This window comes from Cryptomeria japonica, unplaced genomic scaffold (genome assembly GCF_030272615.1).
Source record: "Cryptomeria japonica unplaced genomic scaffold, Sugi_1.0 HiC_scaffold_312, whole genome shotgun sequence".
NCBI classification, from domain to species: Eukaryota; Viridiplantae; Streptophyta; class Pinopsida; order Cupressales; family Cupressaceae; genus Cryptomeria; species Cryptomeria japonica.
Window position 1 is genome coordinate 17,501 of NW_026729134.1, and position 20,000 is coordinate 37,500.

General features: G+C 61.0%; 2 non-coding genes across 2 annotated transcripts; both read right to left on the reverse strand.

Moving 5' to 3' along the window:
* Positions 1–1,600: 1,600 nt before the first annotated feature.
* On the reverse strand, positions 1,601–1,719 carry LOC131870326 (5S ribosomal RNA). The gene has a single exon (XR_009368648.1). It is a non-coding gene; the product is annotated as a 5S ribosomal RNA (ribosomal RNA).
* A 6,442-nt stretch (positions 1,720–8,161) lies between these two features.
* LOC131870296 (5S ribosomal RNA) lies at positions 8,162–8,280 on the reverse strand. Its single transcript, XR_009368619.1, has one exon. It is a non-coding gene; the product is annotated as a 5S ribosomal RNA (ribosomal RNA).
* Between the last annotated feature and the right edge of the window lie 11,720 nt (positions 8,281–20,000).

Consider the following 20,000-nt stretch of genomic DNA (forward strand, 5'->3'; position numbering starts at 1 on the left):
ACGAAGTCGGAGCCCGGTTTGCCCCGGGTGCGCACCCCGCGTGCACCTTCGCCGGGGTGGGCACCTAGGCTGGGTTGCGCGCCCTGGTGCGCACCAAGGAGCGCTCCGAAGTGTGCTCCAAGGTGCGGCGTGCACGAAGTCGGAGCCCGGTTTGCCCCGGGTGCGCACCTCGCGTGCACCTTCGCCGCGGTGGGCACCTTGGCTGGGTTGGGCACCATTGAGCGCTCCGAAGTGTGCTCCAAGGTGCGCACCATGGCCCTCCAAGGTGCGCAGCATGGCGTGCACGAAGTCGGAGCCCGGTTTGCCCCGGGTGCGCACCTCGCGTGCACCTTCGCCAGGGTGGGCACCTCGGTGCGCACACCTTCTCAATGTTTTCTTGCCTTTTCTGGAAATTGGTGAAGGCAGCGCATCAAAGGTGCGCACCTCGGTGTGCTCCGAGGTGCGAACCCGAGAGCGCTCCGAGGTGCCCACGAAGTCGAAAGTCGGGTTAATTGCATTGTTTTCCCCGGGTGCGCTCCGAGGTGCGCAACATCGGTGCGCACCAAGGAGGGCTCCGAAGTGTGCTCCAAGGTGCGCACGATTCGGAGCTCGGTTTGCCCGGGGTGCGCACACCTTGGCTGGGTTGCGCACCCTTTGTGCGCTCCAAGGTGCGCACGAAGTCGGAGCTCGGTTTGCCCCGGGTGCGCACCTTCGCCAGGGTGCGCACCTTGATGCGCACGCCTTGGCTGGGCTGCGCACCTTGGTGGGCGCCATGGTGCGCACCTTTCGTGCGCTCCAAGGTGCGCACGAAGTCGGAGCTCGGTTTGCCCCGGGTGCGCACCTTGGTGGGCGCCATGGTGCACTCCGAGGTGCCCAAGATTGGTGCGCACCAAGGAGCGCTCCGAAGTGCGCTCCAAGGTGCGCAGGTGCGCGCGAAGTCGAAAGTTGGGTTAATTGTCCGGTTTGCCTCGGGTGCGCACCTTGCGTGCACCTTCGCCAGGGTGGGCGCCTTGGTGCGCACACCTTGGCTGGGCTGCGCACCCGGGCGCGCACACCTTGGCACCCGCGTTTCCTTCATTTTAAATTTTTTTTTTTTACAATCTCTCAAGTGGGAAATTCTATAATCTCAACTTTTTTTGCCTTTTCAGGAAACTTTTGAATGGAGCGCATCATTGGTGCGCTCCGAAGTGTGCTCCAAGGTGCGCACCTCTGGTGTGCTCCAAAGCTCTCTCTAGCTGCGTGCACCTGCCCCGGCCGCGCACCCGGCCCCGCCCAGCTTCGCTCACCTGTCCCGGGCGTCTGGTGCGGAACCTTAGAGTAAGAAACATCACCGTGCACCTTGGCCAACGTGCGCGACTCGACCGAGCGCGCACTGGCCGAGGTGCACACCGATTTCACCTGGGTGCGCGCGCAGCACCTCGGGCGCACCGGGGTGCGCGCACAACGCCCGGGTTGCACCGTGGCCTGTGTGCTCGGGGCGCCTCGGGTGCGCGCTCGGTGTCGCCCCCGCGCGCGCGGTAGTGCGGGCAGCGCACCCCGGCCCGGCCCGGCCCCGACGAGAACGCAAACGGGCAAAAGGTTTATTCAAATAGCATTGCGACGCCCGGCGAAAAACTAAAAAAGGGTGCAACACCGGGACTTCCCGGGAGGTCACCCATCCCAGTACTACTCCGGCCCAAGCGCGCTTAACTGCGGAGTTCTGATGGGATCCGGTGCACTAACGCTGGTATGATCGCACCCGTTATGAGCTTGTCGCAGTGTGTACTTAGCAAACCGCGACCCACGTGCGAATCCACCCCGGCCACCCACCCCCGTCGAGGTGCACACCCTCCCTCGCGAAGTGCGCCCCGTTCGCCAAGTGTGAGCCCTGCCCGGGTGCGCGCACCTTGCTAGGGCGTCGGGTGTGCACCCGGCCCGGCCTACGTGCGTGCACCTGGACGGGGCGTCGTGTGCGTGCAGTGTCCCGTCTGCAACGCGGTGCCCACACACCACCTCGGGCGCAACGACCTGCGCTCACATGTGGGCCGAGTGCACCTTGGTGCATGTTCGGGGCGCCTCGGGTGCACGCTCGATCTTGCCCCGGTGCACCAAGGCGCTCGGTTTGCCCCGGGTGCGCACTTGGTGCAAGGTGGGCACCCAAAATAGGGATCAAGCACCAAAACACAAGTTTCGGGATGCAAAATGGGACCCAAGGACCACAAATGCGTTCCAAGACCCATGATGGGTCCACGAGAACAAAAATGTGTTCCGAGACTTAATAAACAAATATTGGGTTTTAGGAGAAGAAACATGCTCTGATGCCCAAAACGAGAATCGACCCCGAAAAGGCCACAGGCCAAAAGTGGGATGCGAGACAAAAAAAAATGGGACCCGAGGACCAAAATTGGGTTCCCAGGTCGAAGACAGGGCAACCGGACAAGAAACGACCTCTAAGGCTCGAAATGAGTCCCGACGACTAAAACTTGACAAGAAGCACCCATCAGGCACCCAACTCGACACCCATGGGATGCCGACCCACCCGGGCTTCCACCTAGCACACCTTGGCACCCACCCACCCTCGCACCCAACCTCGCACCCAACTTAGCACCTTTGAACCCACATTGGCACTCACCCTGACCCTGGCACCTTGGAACCCACATTGGCACTCACCTTGACCCTGGCACCCACCTTTGCACTCACCTTGGGACCCACCCTGGCTCCCACCTCGGCACCCACCCAGACACCCACCTTGGTTCCTTGGCACCCACCTTGGATCCTTGGCACCCACCCCGACACCCACCTTGGCACGCAACTTGGCTACTTGCCACCCACCTTGGCTCCTTGACGCCCACCCCGACAACCACCCCGTGACCTACCCTGGCTAGGGTTGGTGCACACCCACCCTGGTGCCCACCTTGGCACCCACCCCATGACCCACCTTGGCACGCACCTTAGTACCCACCCCGTTACCCACCCTAGGACCCACCCCGTGACCCACCTTGGCCAGGGTGGGTGCCTTGGTGCGCACAACTTGCCTGGGCTGCACACCAGGGCGGGCTCAAGATGGCACCCGCGTTCCGTTTTTTTCACTATCTTTCAAAACGGAAATTTTAAAATCTCGTTTTTTTTTTTTTTTTGCCTTTTCTGGAAATTAGTGAAGGCAGCGCATCAAAGGTGCGCAATGCTGGTGCGAACCCGGGAGCGCTCCGATGTGTGCTCCAAGGTGCGGCGTGCACGAAGTCCGAGCCCGGCTTGCCCCGGGTGCGCACCTCGCGTGCACCTTCGCCGGGGTGAGCACCTTGGCTGGGTTGCGCGCCCTGGTGCGCACCAAGGAGCGCTCTGAAGTGTGCTCCAAGGTGCGGCGTGCACGAAGTCGGAGCTCGGTTTGCCCCGGGTGTGCACCTCGGGTGCGCACCTCGCGTGCACCTTCGCTGCGGTGGGCACCTTGGCTGGGTTGCGCGCCTTGGTGGGCACCATGCAGTGCACGAAGTCGGAGCCCGGTTTGCCCCGGGCGCGCACCTCCGCCAGGGTGGGCACCTTGGTGCGCACAACTTGCCTGGGCTGCGCACCAGGAAGGGCTCAAGATGGCACCCGCGTTCCGTTTTTTTCACTATCTTTCAGAACGGAAATTTTAAAATATCGTTTTTTTTTGCCTTTTCTGGAAATTAGTGAAGGCAGCGCATCAAAGGTGCGCAACGCTGGTGCGAACCTGGGAGCGCTCCGATGTGTGCTCCAAGGTGCGGCGTGCACGAAGTCGGAGCCCGGTTTGCCCCGGGTGCGCCCTGGTGGGCACCATGGTGCGCACCAAGGAGCGCTCCGAAGTGTGCTCCAAGGTGCGGCCTGCACGAAGTCGGAGCCCGGTTTGCCCCGGGCGTGCACCGCGGGTGGGCACCTTGGTGCGCATGCCTTGCCTGGGCTGCGCACCAGGGCGGGCTCAAGATGGCACCCGCGTTCCGTTTTTTTCACTATCTTTCAAAACGGAAATTTTAAAATCTCATTTTTTTTTGCCTTTTCTGGAAATTAGTGAAGGCAGCGCATCAAAGGTGCGCACCTCGCTGCCCACCACGGTGCGCAACGCCGGTGGGCACCCGGGAGTGCTTCGAAGTGTGCTCCAAGGTGCTGCGTGCACGTTGTCGGAGCCCGGTTTGCCCCGGGTGCGCACCTCGCGTGCACCTTCGTCGGGGTGGGCACCTTGGCTGGGTTTGCCCCGGCTGCGCTCCGAAGCGGGGTTATTGGAGCGCCGCCTCTTTTTTTGTCGGAGCGTTTGGTGGGGTTTCTCGCATTGGCTCTTCCCAGGCCCGGTTGCCACCCTGGCGCGCACGAAGTCGGAAGTAGGGTTAATTGCCCGGGTGCGCACCTTTGCCAGGGTGGGCACCTTACCTGGGCTGTGCACCAGGGCGGGCTCAAGATGGCACCCGCGTTCCGTTTTTTTCACTATCTTTCAAAACGGAAATTTTAAAATCTCCTCTTTTTTTTGCCTTTTCTGGAAATTAGTGAAGGCAGCGCATCAAAGGTGCGCACCTCGCTGCCCACCTTGGTGTGCTCTGAGGTGCGCACCCGGGAGCGCTACGAAGTGTGCTCCAAGGTGCGGCGTGCACGTTGTCGGAGCCCGGTTTGCCCCGGGTGCGCACCTCGCCTGCACCTTGGCCGGGGTGGGCACCCTGGCTGGGTTTGCCCAGGGTGCGCTCCGAAGCGGGGTTACTGGAGCGCCCCCTCTTTTTTTGTCAGAGCGTTTGGTGGGGTTTCTCGCATTGGCTCTTCCCAGGCCCGGTTGTTGGGTGCGCTCCCACCCTGGCGCGCGCGAAGTTGGAAGTTGGGTTAATTGCCCGGGCGCGCACCTTCGCCAGGGTGGGCACCTTGGTGCGCACACCTTGGCTGGGCTGCGCACCAGGGCGGGCTCAAGATGGCACCAGCATTCCCTTTTTCTCACTATCTTTCAAAACGGAAATTTTAAAATCTCGTTTTTTTTTGCCTTTTATGGAAATTAGTGAAGGCATCGCATCAAAGGTGCGCACCTCGCTGCCCACCTTGGTGTGCTCCGAGGTGCCCACCACGGTGCGCTCCGAGGTGCCCACCACGGTGCGCAACGCCGGTGCGAACCTGGGAGCGCCCCGATGTGTGCTCCAAGGTGCGGCGTGCACGAAGCCGGACCCCGGTTTGCCCCGGGTGCGCACCTCGCGTGCACCTTGGTGCGCACACCTTGGCTGGGTTGCGCGGCCTGGTGGGCACCATGGTGCGCACCAAGGAGCGCTCCAAAGTGTGCTCCAAGGTGCGGCGTGCACGAAGTCCTAGCCCGGTTTGCCCCGGGTGCGCACCTTCGCCGCGGTGGGCACCATGGCGTGCACGAAGTCGGAGCCCGGTTTGCCCCGGGTGCGCACCTCGCGTGCACCTTCGCCGGGGTGGGCACCTCGGCTGGGTTGCGCGCCCTGGTGCGCACCAAGGAGCGCTCCGAAGTGTGCTCCAAGGTGCGGCGTGCACGAAGTCGGAGCCCGGTTTGCCCCGGGTGCGCACCTTCGCCGCGGTGGGCACCCTGGTGCGCACCATGGCGTGCACGAAGTCGGAGCCCGGTTTGCCCCGGGTGCGCACCTCGCGTGCACCTTCGGCGGGGTTGCGCGCCCTGGTGCGCACCAAGGAGCGCTCCGAAGTGTGCTCCAAGGTGCGGCGTGCACGAAGTCGGAGCCCGGTTTGCCCCGGGTGCGCACCTCGCGTGCACCTTCGGCGGGGTTGCGCGCCCTGGTGGGCACCATGGTGCGCACCAAGGAGCGCTCCGAAGTGTGCTCCAAGGTGCGGCGTGCACGAAGTCGGAGCCCGGTTTGCCCCGGGTGCGCACCTCGCGTGCACCTTCGCCGCGGTGGGCACCATGGCGTGCACGAAGTCGGAGCCCGGTTTGCCCCGGGTGCGCACCTCGCGTGCACCTTCGCCGGGGTGGGCACCTCGGCTGGGTTGCGCGCCCTGGTGCGCACCAAGGAGCGCTCCGAAGTGTGCTCCAAGGTGCGGCGTGCACGAAGTCGGAGCCCGGTTTGCCCCGGGTGCGCACCTTCGCCGCGGTGGGCACCCTGGTGCGCACCATGGCGTGCACGAAGTCGGAGCCCGGTTTGCCCCGGGTGCGCACCTCGCGTGCACCTTCGGCGGGGTTGCGCGCCCTGGTGCGCACCAAGGAGCGCTCCGAAGTGTGCTCCAAGGTGCGGCGTGCACGAAGTCGGAGCCCGGTTTGCCCCGGGTGCGCACCTCGCGTGCACCTTCGGCGGGGTTGCGCGCCCTGGTGGGCACCATGGTGCGCACCAAGGAGCGCTCCGAAGTGTGCTCCAAGGTGCGGCGTGCACGAAGTCGGAGCCCGGTTTGCCCCGGGTGCGCACCTCGCGTGCACCTTCGCCGCGGTGGGCACCATGGCGTGCACGAAGTCGGAGCCCGGTTTGCCCCGGGTGCGCACCTCGCGTGCACCTTCGCCGGGGTGGGCACCTCGGCTGGGTTGCGCGCCCTGGTGCGCACCAAGGAGCGCTCCGAAGTGTGCTCCAAGGTGCGGCGTGCACGAAGTCGGAGCCCGGTTTGCCCCGGGTGCGCACCTCGCGTGCACCTTCGCCGCGGTGGGCACCATGGCGTGCACGAAGTCGGAGCCCGGTTTGCCTCGGGTGCGCACCCCGCGTGCACCTTCGCCGGGGTGGGCACCTCGGCTGGGTTGCGCGCCCTGGTGCGCACCAAGGAGCGCTCCGAAGTGTGCTCCAAGGTGCGGCGTGCACGAAGTCGGAGCCCGGTTTGCCCCGGGTGCGCACCTCGCGTGCACCTTCGCCGCGGTGGGCACCTTGGCTGGGTTGGGCACCATTGAGCGCTCCGAAGTGTGCTCCAAGGTGCGCACCATGGCCCTCCAAGGTGCGCAGCATGGCGTGCACGAAGTCGGAGCCCGGTTTGCCCCGGGTGCGCACCTCGCGTGCACCTTCGCCAGGGTGGGCACCTCGGTGCGCACACCTTCTCAATGTTTTCTTGCCTTTTCTGGAAATTGGTGAAGGCAGCGCATCAAAGGTGCGCACCTCGGTGTGCTCCGAGGTGCGAACCCGAGAGCGCTCCGAGGTGCCCACGAAGTCGAAAGTCGGGTTAATTGCATTGTTTTCCCCGGGTGCGCTCCGAGGTGCGCAACATCGGTGCGCACCAAGGAGGGCTCCGAAGTGTGCTCCAAGGTGCGCACGATTCGGAGCTCGGTTTGCCCGGGGTGCGCACACCTTGGCTGGGTTGCGCACCCTTTGTGCGCTCCAAGGTGCGCACGAAGTCGGAGCTCGGTTTGCCCCGGGTGCGCACCTTCGCCAGGGTGCGCACCTTGATGCGCACGCCTTGGCTGGGCTGCGCACCTTGGTGGGCGCCATGGTGCGCACCTTTCGTGCGCTCCAAGGTGCGCACGAAGTCGGAGCTCGGTTTGCCCCGGGTGCGCACCTTGGTGGGCGCCATGGTGCACTCCGAGGTGCCCAAGATTGGTGCGCAACAAGGAGCGCTCCGAAGTGCGCTCCAAGGTGCGCAGGTGCGCGCGAAGTCGAAAGTTGGGTTAATTGTCCGGTTTGCCTCGGGTGCGCACCTTGCGTGCACCTTCGCCAGGGTGGGCGCCTTGGTGCGCACACCTTGGCTGGGCTGCGCACCCGGGCGCGCACACCTTGGCACCCGCGTTTCCTTCATTTTAAATTTTTTTTTTTTACAATCTCTCAAGTGGGAAATTCTATAATCTCAACTTTTTTTGCCTTTTCAGGAAACTTTTGAATGGAGCGCATCATTGGTGCGCTCCGAAGTGTGCTCCAAGGTGCGCACCTCTGGTGTGCTCCAAAGCTCTCTCCAGCTGCGTGCACCTGCCCCGGCCGCGCACCCGGCCCCGCCCAGCTTCGCTCACCTGTCCCGGGCGTCTGGTGCGGAACCTTAGAGTAAGAAACATCACCGTGCACCTTGGCCAACGTGCGCGACTCGACCGAGCGCGCACTGGCCGAGGTGCACACCGATTTCACCTGGGTGCGCGCGCAGCACCTCGGGCGCACCGGGGTGCGCGCACAACGCCCGGGTTGCACCGTGGCCTGTGTGCTCGGGGCGCCTCGGGTGCGCGCTCGGTGTCGCCCCCCGCGCGCGCGGTAGTGCGGGCAGCGCACCCCGGCCCGGCCCGGCCCCGACGAGAACGCAAACGGGCAAAAGGTTTATTCAAATAGCATTGCGACGCCCGGCGAAAAACTAAGAAAGGGTGCAACACCGGGACTTCCCGGGAGGTCACCCATCCTAGTACTACTCCGGCCCAAGCGCGCTTAACTGCGGAGTTCTGATGGGATCCGGTGCACTAACGCTGGTATGATCGCACCCGTTATGAGCTTGTCGCAGTGTGTACTTAGCAAACCGCGACCCACGTGCGAATCCACCCCGGCCACCCACCCCCGTCGAGGTGCACACCCTCCCTCGCGAAGTGCGCCCCGTTCGCCAAGTGTGAGCCCTGCCCGGGTGCGCGCACCTTGCTAGGGCGTCGGGTGTGCACCCGGCCCGGCCTACGTGCGTGCACCTGGACGGGGCGTCGTGTGCGTGCAGTGTCCCGTCTGCAACGCGGTGCCCACACACCACCTCGGGCGCAACGACCTGCGCTCACATGTGGGCCGAGTGCACCTTGGTGCATGTTCGGGGCGCCTCGGGTGCACGCTCGATCTTGCCCCGGTGCACCAAGGCGCTCGGTTTGCCCCGGGTGCGCACTTGGTGCAAGGTGGGCACCCAAAATAGGGATCAAGCACCAAAACACAAGTTTCGGGATGCAAAATGGGACCCAAGGACCACAAATGCGTTCCAAGACCCATGATGGGTCCACGAGAACAAAAATGTGTTCCGAGACTTAATAAACAAATATTGGGTTTTAGGAGAAGAAACATGCTCTGATGCCCAAAACGAGAATCGACCCCGAAAAGGCCACAGGCCAAAAGTGGGATGCGAGACAAAAAAAAATGGGACCCGAGGACCAAAATTGGGTTCCCAGGTCGAAGACAGGGCAACCGGACAAGAAACGACCTCTAAGGCTCGAAATGAGTCCCGACGACTAAAACTTGACAAGAAGCACCCATCAGGCACCCAACTCGACACCCATGGGATGCCGACCCACCCGGGCTTCCACCTAGCACACCTTGGCACCCACCCACCCTCGCACCCAACCTCGCACCCAACTTAGCACCTTTGAACCCACATTGGCACTCACCCTGACCCTGGCACCTTGGAACCCACATTGGCACTCACCTTGACCCTGGCACCCACCTTTGCACTCACCTTGGGACCCACCCTGGCTCCCACCTCGGCACCCACCCAGACACCCACCTTGGTTCCTTGGCACCCACCTTGGATCCTTGGCACCCACCCCGACACCCACCTTGGCACGCAACTTGGCTACTTGCCACCCACCTTGGCTCCTTGACGCCCACCCCGACAACCACCCCGTGACCTACCCTGGCTAGGGTTGGTGCACACCCACCCTGGTGCCCACCTTGGCACCCACCCCATGACCCACCTTGGCACGCACCTTAGTACCCACCCTGTTACCCACCCTAGGACCCACCCCGTGACCCACCTTGGCCAGGGTGGGTGCACCCACCCTGGTGCCCACCTTGGCACCCACCCATCCTAGCACCCAGCCTGTGACCGGGCTTGGAACCCAACCTTGCACCCGTCTTGGCCAGTGTGGGTGCGCACCCATCCTGGCACCCACGTTGTGACACACCCTTTAACCCACGCACCCTAGCAGCCACGTTGGCACCCACCTTGGAACACAACCTAGCAACTTGGCACCCACCCCGTGACCCACCTTGGCATCCACCATAGCAGTCGCCCACTTGGCACCCACCTTGGAACCCAAGTTGGCACCCACCTCGGCACCCACCTTGACACTTGTGGACCCACCTTGCCACTCACCCTAGCATCGACCCATCCTAGCACCCACCCTGGCACCTTTGCACCCTAGCACTCACCCATCCTAGCACCTAACCTGTGACCCACCTTGACACTCACCCTCGCACCCACCTTGGAACCCAACCTAGCACCCACCCACCCTGACACCAACCCTAGCACCTACCCACCCTTGCACCCACCCTGTGACCCATCTTGGCACCCACCCATCCTACCACTCAACCTATCACCCACCTTCTCACCCACCTTGGCATCCACCTTAGCACCCACCCACACTGGCACCTTGGCACCCACCTCGGGCAAGGTGGGTGCACACCCACCCTGACACCCAATTTAGAACCAACCGAGCATGTTACCCACCTTGGCACCCACATTGCAGCCCACCCTAGTACCCACCCTATGACCCACATTGGCATCCACACCCTAGCACCCAGGCACCTCGACACCCGCCTTGACACGCACCCTAGCACTAAACCTGTGACCCACCTTGGAACTCACCCTAGAACCCACCCACCCTGTGAACCACCTTGGCATCCACCTTAGCACCCACCCACCTTGGCACCCACTCTAGCACTCACCCATCCTAACACCCAACTTGTTACCCACCTTGGCACCCGCCCTCGCGTCCACCTTGAAACCCACCCTAGCACCCACCCACGCAGGAGCCCACCTTGGCACCCAACCTAACACCCACGCATCCTGGCACCCAACTTGTGACCCACCTTGGAACCCACCCTAGTACCCACCTTTGAACCCACTATATCACCAACCCACCTTGGCACCCACCCTATGACCCTCTTTGGAATCCACCCTAGCACGCACCCACCCTGGCACCCACCATGGAGCGCACCCTAGCACCCACCCACCTCGGCACGCACCTCAACACCCACCTTGGTGTGCGCACTGCGCCAACCTCTCAAAGACCCTATGTGGTGCGCTCCAAAGTGTACACCTTTGGTGCGCTCCAAGGTGCGCACCTTTGGTGCACACCGAGGTGCACACCAAAGTGTGCACCGAGGTGAGCACCAAAGTGCACTCCAAGGTGCACACCAAGGCGTGCACCTTTGGTGCGGTCAATGCAAACGAATTCGGAAGTTGGGGTCGATGTCCTAATCGCTGCTGCAGACTACACGTATGAGAATCGGACAAATAGCTTTATATAGGGGAGGTGTTGCGTTTGATGGGTCGACTCCCCTGGTTGTGTGCACTGCACCAACTTCAAAGACCCTGTCTTGTTTAAGAAGTCAAAAGTTGGGGTGGATGTCCTAATCATTGCTGCAGTCTACGCATGTATGAGAATCAGACAAATAGCTTATATAGGGGAGGTGTTGCATTCGGTGGGTTGACTCCCCTGGTTGTGCGCACTGCGCCAACCTCAAAGACCCCGCATAGCAGAAGAAGTCGGAAGTCGGATTTTGGTGAGCACCAAGGCGTGCACCTTTGGTGCGGTCAACGCAGACGAATTCAGAAGTTGGGGTGGATGTCCTAATCGTTGTTGCAGGCTACACATGTATGAGAATCAGACAAATAGCTTATATAGGGGAGGTGTTGGGTTTGATGGGTCAACTCCCTTGGTTGTGCGCATTACGCCAACCTCAAAGACCTTGTTTTCGTTAAGAAGTCAAAAGTTGGGGTCAATGTCCTAATGGCTCCTGTAGGCTACACATGTATGAGAATCGGACAAATAGCTTATATAGGGGAGGTGTTGGGTTTGATGGGTCGACTCCCCTGGTTGTGCGCATTACGTCAACCTCAAAGACCTTGTTTTCGTTAAGAAGTCAAAAGTTGGGGTCGATGTCCTAATTGCTCCTGTAGACTACACATGTATGAGAATCAGACAAATAGCTTATATAGGGGAGGTGTTGGGTTTGATGGGTTGACTCCCCTAGTTGTTCGCATTACACCAACCTCAAAGACCTTGTTTTCGTTTAGAAGCCGAAAGTTGGGGTCGATGTCCTAATTGCTCCTGCAGGCTACGCATGTATGAGAATCAGACAAATAGCTTATATAGGGGAGGTGTTGGGTTTGATGGGTCGACTCCCCTGGTTGTGCGCATTGCGCCAACCTCAAAGACCCTGCATTGCGGATGAAGTCGAAAGTCAGAGTTTGGTGTGCTACAAGGTGTGGTCGAAGGTGCTCACCTAGGTGTGCACCTTTGGAGCGCAGGAAAAGTGCCCTCCAAAAGTGCGCACCTTTGGAGTGCACAAAAGTGCCCTCCAAAAGTGCGCACCTTTGGAGCGCACAAAAGTGCCCTCCAAAAAGTGCCCTCCAAAAGTGCGCACCTTTGGAGCGCACAAAAGTGCCCTCCAAAAAGTGCCCTCCAAAAGTGCGCACCTTTGGAGTGCAGAAAAGTGCCCTCCAAAAAGTGCCCTCCAAAAGTGTGCACCTTTGGAGTGCACAAAAGTGCCCTCCAAAAGTGCGCACCTTTGGAGCGCAGAAAAGTGCCCTCCAAAAAGTGCCCTCCAAAAGTGCGCACCTTTGGAGCGCAGAAAAGTGCCCTCCAAAAAGTGCCCTCCAAAAGTGCGCACCTTTGGAGCGCAGAAAAGTGCCCTCCAAAAAGTGCCCTCCAAAAGTGCGCACCTTTGGAGCGCAGAAAAGTGCCCTCCAAAAAGTGCCCTCCAAAAGTGCGCACCTTTGGAGCGCACAAAAGTGCCCTCCAAAAAGTGCCCTCCAAAAGTGCGCACCTTTGGAGCGCACAAAAGTGCCCTCCAAAAGTGCGCACCTTTGGAGCGCACAAAAGTGCCCTCCAAAAGTGCGCACTTTTGGTGCGCACCAAGGCGCTGGTTCGGTCGTTGCAGGCGAGTTCGGAAGTTGGGGTCGATGTCCTGAGCGGAGGTGCAAACTACACAGGTGTCGGAATCGGACAAATAGCTTATATAGGGGAGGTGTATGCTTCGATGGGTCGACTCCCCAGGTTGAGCGCACCGCGCCAACCTCAAAGACCCTACGGTATGGATGAAGTCGGAAGTTGGGTCCGATGACCGATTCGATTAGTAGGTATGCTCATGAGGTCGGAATTTGGGTCCGATGACCTGCCATGTGCAGGAAGGCGAATGTTGGCACTGTGCGTTGCAAGGTGCACACCAAGGTGCTGGTGCGGTCTTTTTAGTCGAGTTCGGAAGTTGGGGTCGATGTCCTGATCGGAGGTGCAAGCTACACAGGTGTGGGAATCGGACAAATAGCTTATATAGGGGAGGTGTATGCTTCGTTGGGTCGACTCCCCGGGTTGAGCGCACCGCGCCAACCTCAAAGACCCTACGGTATGGATGAAGTCGGAAGTTGGGTCCGATGACCGATTCGATATGTAGGCATACTCGCGAGGTCGGAATTTGGGTCCGATGACCTGCCATGTGCAGGAAGGCGAATGTTGGCACTGTGCGTTGCAAGGTGCGCACCAAGGCGCTGGTTCGGTCGTTGCAGGCGAGTTCGGAAGTTGGGGTCGATGTCCTGATCGGAGGTGCAAACTACACAGGTGTGGGAATCGGACAAATAGCTTATATAGGGGAGGTGTATGCTTCGTTGGGTCGACTCCCCGGGTTGAGCGCACCGCGCCAACCTCAAAGACCCTACGGTATGGATGAAGTCGGAAGTTGTGTCCGATGACCGATTCGATATGTAGGCATACTCGCGAGGTCGGAATTTGGGTCCGATGACCTGCCATGTGCAGGAAGGCGAATGTTGGGACTGTGCGTCGCAAGGTGCGCACCAAGGCGCTGGTGCCGTCGTTGCAGTCGAGTTCGGAAGTTGGGGTCGATGTCCTGGTCAGAGGTGCAAACTACACAGGTGTGGGAATCGGACAAATAGCTTATATAGGGGAGGTGTATGCTTCGATGGGTCGACTCCCCGGGTTGAGCGCACCGCGCCAACCTCAAAGACCCTACAGTATGGATGAAGTCGGAAGTTGGGTCCGATGACCGATTCGATACGTAGGCATATTGGCGAGGTCTGAATTTGTGTCCGATGACCTGCCATGCGCAGGAAGGCGGAATTTGGGTCCGATGACCGAGTTGATGGCGTGCCATGCGCAGAAAGGCGGAATTTGGGTCCGATGACCGAGTTGATGTTGATGGCCCGCCATGCACAGGAAGGCGGAATTTGGGTCCGATGACCGATTTGAAGGCGTGCCATGCGCAGAAAGGCGGAGTTTGGGTCCGATGACCGAGTTGATATTGATGGCCCGCCATGCGCAGGAAGGCGGAATTTGGGTCCGATGACCTGACATACGCATGGAGTCCGACTCGGGGGCCGATGTTCGATTCGATGACTTGCATTGTGGGTAAAGTCGGAAGTTGTGGTCTTTGACCCGATTCGATGACCAGACTTCGGCTGCTTGAGAATCGGACAAATAACTTATATAGGGGAGGTAGTGTTCTCGAGCATCCTCCCCCCGTGCCCGTTTATGTCGATTGATGCTGGTGCTCGACTGGTTGGAGCGCTCGGATGCAAAAATCTTGCACCAGGATTTATCGATTGTGATGGACACGGCAAGTCTCCTGATTGCTATGCAGGAGCTCATCGTGAATCTCTATGCGGCCTTGGTATGGACTCGACCTGCGGAATGGTTCGGCAATGGTAGTCGCTCCAACACGTCCTTGCAATGGCCACAGAGGTGATTCGACTAGAGCTCCAGTCTAGCTTTTGGGTTGCTTGGCGGACTGGTATAGCCGCGATCGAGTTCCGGCCATGAACGTTTTAGATAGCTCTTGGGCTTTCTGGGACGGAAGTCGGAAGTTTGGGCTGTTGTCCGATTTGATGACCATTCTTCGGATGTGTGAGAATCGGACAAATAACTTATATAGGGGACTGTGTTGTCTCACGCAGCCCCCTCCGTGCCCCTCTATCTCGACCGATGTTGGTGCTTGAAAGGGTTGGGATCGCTCGGATTTATAAACGTGCACCACCATTTGTCGAGTGTGAGGGACGCGGCAGGTCTCCTAAATGCTATACGGGCGCTCTCTGAGAATCTCTATCCGGCCTCGACACAGACTAGTCTTGCTGAATGGTTTGGCACTGGTAGTCGATCCAACACGTCGTTGTTGTGGCCGCCTAGGCGATTCGATTCGAGCCCCCGTCTAGCTTTTGGGTTGCTTGGCGGATTTTGCCCTATCCGCAAGTGAGCTCGGTCCCTAAACGTTCGAGAAACCCGATTGCTATGCGCCGACTCTCTTTCTTGCGAGCCTCCATCTAGCTTTTGGGTCTCTACGGAACGGAAGTCGGAATCTGGGACCGTTGTTTGATTCGACGAGGCAGACTACGGTTGTGCGAGAATCGGACAAATAACTTATATAGGGGAGGTGTTGACTGGAGCATTCTCCCCCGTGCCCCTCTAACTCGACCAATGCTGGCGCTCGAACGGTGGTAGCGCTCGGATTTTCGTTGAGCGCCAGCATTGGTCGATTTAGAGGGGCATGCGAGATTCCCGAATGCTATGCGAGGGCTCTAACGGAAATGTCTATTGGTTTCGGTATGGATGCAATTGCGAGTGGTTCGGCAAAGGTAGTCGTTCCGATGCGTCCATGTCGTGGCCAAATCGATAATTCGATTTGAGCCCTCGTATAGCATTTGGGTCTCTCGATGTGATTCCGCATTCCAGTCCCTTTGGGCACTGCTTGAGCCGCATCCCAGGGGGTTCCCTTCCCAATAATCTGCCTCGCAACCCGATTGCTATGCGGTGAGGCTCCTCGGCCGCCTCGGAACTATCTGTGTATCAGACGCATCGCGGGATAAGGGGTTGGCAACGGTAGTCGCCCCAAGCGCGTCCGATGCTTGGACCATTCCGAGGCGGCCCTGAAGCCTCTTCCGTCTAGCCGTTGGGTCCTTCTCGCCGCATCCCTTGCCTCGCACCCCGATTGCTATGCGGTGAGGCTCCTCGGCCGCCTTGGAACTATCTGTGTATCAGACGCATCGCGGGATAAGGGGTTGTCACTGGTAGTCGCCCCAAGCGCGTCCGATGCTTGGACCATTCCGAGGCGGCCCTGAAGCCTCTTCCGTCTAGCCGTTGGGTCCTTCTCGCCGCATCCCTCGACTCGCACCCCGATTGCTATGCGGTGAGGCTCCTCGGCCGCCTTGGAACTATCTGTGTATCGGACGCGTCGCGGGATAAGGGGTTGTCACTGGTAGTCGCCCCAAGCGCGTCCGATGCTTGGACCATTCCGAGGCGGCCCTGAAGCCTCTTCCGTCTAGCCGTTGGGTCCTTCTCGCCGCATCCCTCGCCTCGCACCCCGATTGCTATGCGGTGAGGCTCCTCGGCCGCCTTGGAACTATCTGTGTATCGGACGCGTCGCGGGATAAGGGGTTGTCACTGGTAGTCGCCCCAAGCGCGTGCGATGCATGGACCATTCCCAGGCGGCCCTGAAGCCTCTTCCGTCTAGCCGTTGGGTCCTTCTCGCCGCATCCCTCGCCTCGCACCCCGATTGCTATGCGGTGAGGCTCCTCGGCCGCCTTGGAACTATCTGTGTATCGGACGCGTCGCGGGATAAGGGGTTGTCACTGGTAGTCGCCCCAAGCGCGTCCGATGCTTGGACCATTCCGAGGCGGCCCTGAAGCCTCTTCCGTCTAGCCGTTGGGTCCTTCTCGCCGCATCCCTCGCCTCGCACCCCGATTGCTATGCGGTGAGGCTCCTCGGCCGCCTTGGAACTATCTGTGTATCGGACGCGTCGCGGGATAAGGGGTTGTCACTGGTAGTCGCCCCAAGCGCGTCCGATGCTTGGACCATTCCGAGGCGGCCCTGAAGCCTCTTCCGTCTAGCCGTTGGGTCCTTCTCGCCGCATCCCTCGCCTCGCACCCCGATTGCTATGCGGTGAGGCTCCTCGGCCGCCTTGGAACTATCTGTGTATCGGACGCGTCGCGGGATAAGGGGTTGTCACTGGTAGTCGCCCCAAGCGCGTCCGATGCTTGGACCATTCCGAGGCGGCCCTGAAGCCTCTTCCGTCTAGCCGTTGGGTCCTTCTCGCCGCATCCCTCGCCTCGCACCCCGATTGCTATGCGGTGAGGCTCCTCGGCCGCCTTGGAACTATCTGTGTATCGGACGCATCGCGGGATAAGGGGTTGTCACTGGTAGTCGCCCCAAGCGCGTCCGATGCTTGGACCATTCCGAGGCGGCCCTGAAGCCTCTTCCGTCTAGCCGTTGGGTCCTTCTCGCCGCATCCCTCGCCTCGCACCCCGATTGCTATGCGGTGAGGCTCCTCGGCCGCCTTGGAACTATCTGTGTATCGGACGCGTCGCGGGATAAGGGGTTGTCACTGGTAGTCGCCCCAAGCGCGTCCGATGCTTGGACCATTCCGAGGCGGCCCTGAAGCCTCTTCCGTCTAGCCGTTGGGTCCTTCTCGCCGCATCCCTCGCCTCGCACCCCGATTGCTATGCGGTGAGGCTCCTCGGCCGCCTTGGAACTATCTGTGTATCGGACGCGTCGCGGGATAAGGGGTTGTCACTGGTAGTCGCCCCAAGCGCGTCCGATGCTTGGACCATTCCGAGGCGGACCTGAAGCCTCTTCCGTCTAGCCGTTGGGTCCTTCTCGCCGCATCCCTCGCCTCGCACCCCGATTGCTATGCGGTGAGGCTCCTCGGCCGCCTTGGAACTATCTGTGTATCGGACGCGTCGCGGGATAAGGGGTTGTCACTGGTAGTCGCCCCAAGCGCGTCCGATGCTTGGACCATTCCGAGGCGGCCCTGAAGCCTCTTCCGTCTAGCCGTTGGGTCCTTCTTGCCGCATCCCTCGCCTCGCACCCCGATTGCTATGCGGTGAGGCTCCTCGGCCGCCTTGGAACTATCTGTGTATCGGACGCGTCGCGGGATAAGGGGTTGTCACTGGTAGTCGCCCCAAGCGCGTCCGATGCTTGGACCATTCCGAGGCGGCCCTGAAGCCTCTTCCGTCTAGCCGTTGGGTCCTTCTCGCCGCATCCCTCGCCTCGCACCCCGATTGCTATGCGGTGAGGCTCCTCGGCCGCCTTGGAACTATCTGTGTATCGGACGCATCGCGGGATAAGGGGTTGTCACTGGTAGTCGCCCCAAGCGCGTCCGATGCTTGGACCATTCCGAGGCGGCCCTGAAGCCTCTTCCGTCTAGCCGTTGGGTCCTTCTCGCCGCATCCCTCGCCTCGCACCCCGATTGCTATGCGGTGAGGCTCCTCGGCCGCCTTGGAACTATCTGTGTATCGGACGCGTCGCGGGATAAGGGGTTGTCACTGGTAGTCGCCCCAAGCGCGTCCGATGCTTGGACCATTCCGAGGCGGACCTGAAGCCTCTTCCGTCTAGCCGTTGGGTCCTTCTCGCCGCATCCCTCGCCTCGCACCCCGATTGCTATGCGGTGAGGCTCCTCGGCCGCCTTGGAACTATCTGTGTATCGGACGCGTCGCGGGATAAGGGGTTGTCACTGGTAGTCGCCCCAAGCGCGTCCGATGCTTGGACCATTCCGAGGCGGCCCTGAAGCCTCTTCCGTCTAGCCGTTGGGTCCTTCTCGCCGCATCCCTCGCCTCGCACCCCGATTGCTATGCGGTGAGGCTCCTCGGCCGCCTTGGAACTATCTGTGTATCGGACGCGTCGCGGGATAAGGGGTTGTCACTGGTAGTCGCCCCAAGCGCGTCCGATGCTTGGACCATTCCGAGGCGGACCTGAAGCCTCTTCCCTCTAGCCGTTGGGGCTTTCTCGCCGCATCCCTCGCCTCGCACCCCGATTGCTATTCGGTGAGGCTCCTCGGCCGCCTTGGAACTATCTGTGTATCGGACGCATCGCGGGATAAGGGGTTGGCAGTGGTAGTCGCCCCAAGCGCGTCCGATGCTTGGACCATTCCGAGGCGGCCCTGCAGCCTCTTCCGTCTAGCCGTTGGGGCCATCTCGCTGCATCCCCCACCTCGCACCACGATTGCTATGCGGTGAGGCTCCTTGGCCGCCTCGGAACTATCTGTGTATCGGACGCATCGCGGGATAAGGGGTTGTCACTGGTAGTCGCCCCAAGCGCGTCCGATGCTTGGACTATTCCGAGGCGGCCCTGCAGCCTCTTCCGTCTAGCCGTTGGGGCCATCTCGCCGCATCCCCCAGCTCCTCGGCCGCCTCGGAACTATCTGTGTATCGGACGCATCGCGGGATAAGGGGTTGGCAGTGGTAGTCGCCCCAAGCGCGTTCGATGCTTGGACTATTCCGAGGCGGCCCCGCAGCCTCTTCCGTCTACCCTTTGGGGCCATCTCGCCGCATCCCTCGCCTCGCACCCCGATTGCTATGCGGTGAGGCTCCTCGGCCGCCTGGGAACTATCTTCGTATCGGATGCATCGCGGGATAAGGGGTTGTCACTGGTAGTCGCCCCAAGCGCGTCCGATGCTTGGACTATTCCGAGGCGGCCCTGTGGCCTCTTCCGTCTAGCCGTTGGGGCCATCTCGCCGCATCCCTCACCTCGCACCCCCATTGCTATGCGGTGAGGCTCCTCGGCCGCCTTGGAACTGTCTTCGTATCGGAAGCATCGCGGGATAAGGGGTTGTCACTGGTAGTCGCCCCAAGCGCGTCCGATGCTTGGACTATTCCGAGGCGGCCCTGCAGCCTCTTCCGTCTAGCCGTTGGGGCCATCTCGCCGCATCCCCCACCTCGCACCCGGATTGCTATGCGGTGAGGCTCCTCGGCCGCCTTGGAACTATCTTCGTATCGGACGCATCGCGGGATAAGGGGTTGTCACTGGTAGTCGCCCCAAGCGCGTCCGATGCTTGGACTATTCCGACGCGGCCCTGTGGCCTCTTCCGTCTAGCCGTTGGGGCCATCTCGCCGCATCCCCCACCTCGCACCCCGATTGCTATGCGGTGAGGCTCCTCGGCCGCCTTGGAACCATCTTCGTATCGGACGCATCGCGGGATGAGGGGTTGTCACTGGTAGTCGCCCCAAGCGCGTCCGATGCTTGGACCATTCCGAGGCGGCCCTGAAGCCTCTTCCGTCTAGCCGTTGGGGCCTTCCCGCCCCATCCCTCGCCTCGCACCCCCGATTGCTATGCGGTGAGGCTCCTCGGCCGCCTTGGAACCATCTGTGTATCGGACGCATCGCGGGATAAGGGGTTGGCACTGGTAGTCGCCCCAAGCGCGTCCGATGCTTGGAGCATTCCGAGGTGGCCCTGAAGCCTCTTCCGTCTAGCCGTTGGGGCCTTCCCGCCCCATCCCTCGCCTCGCACCCCGATT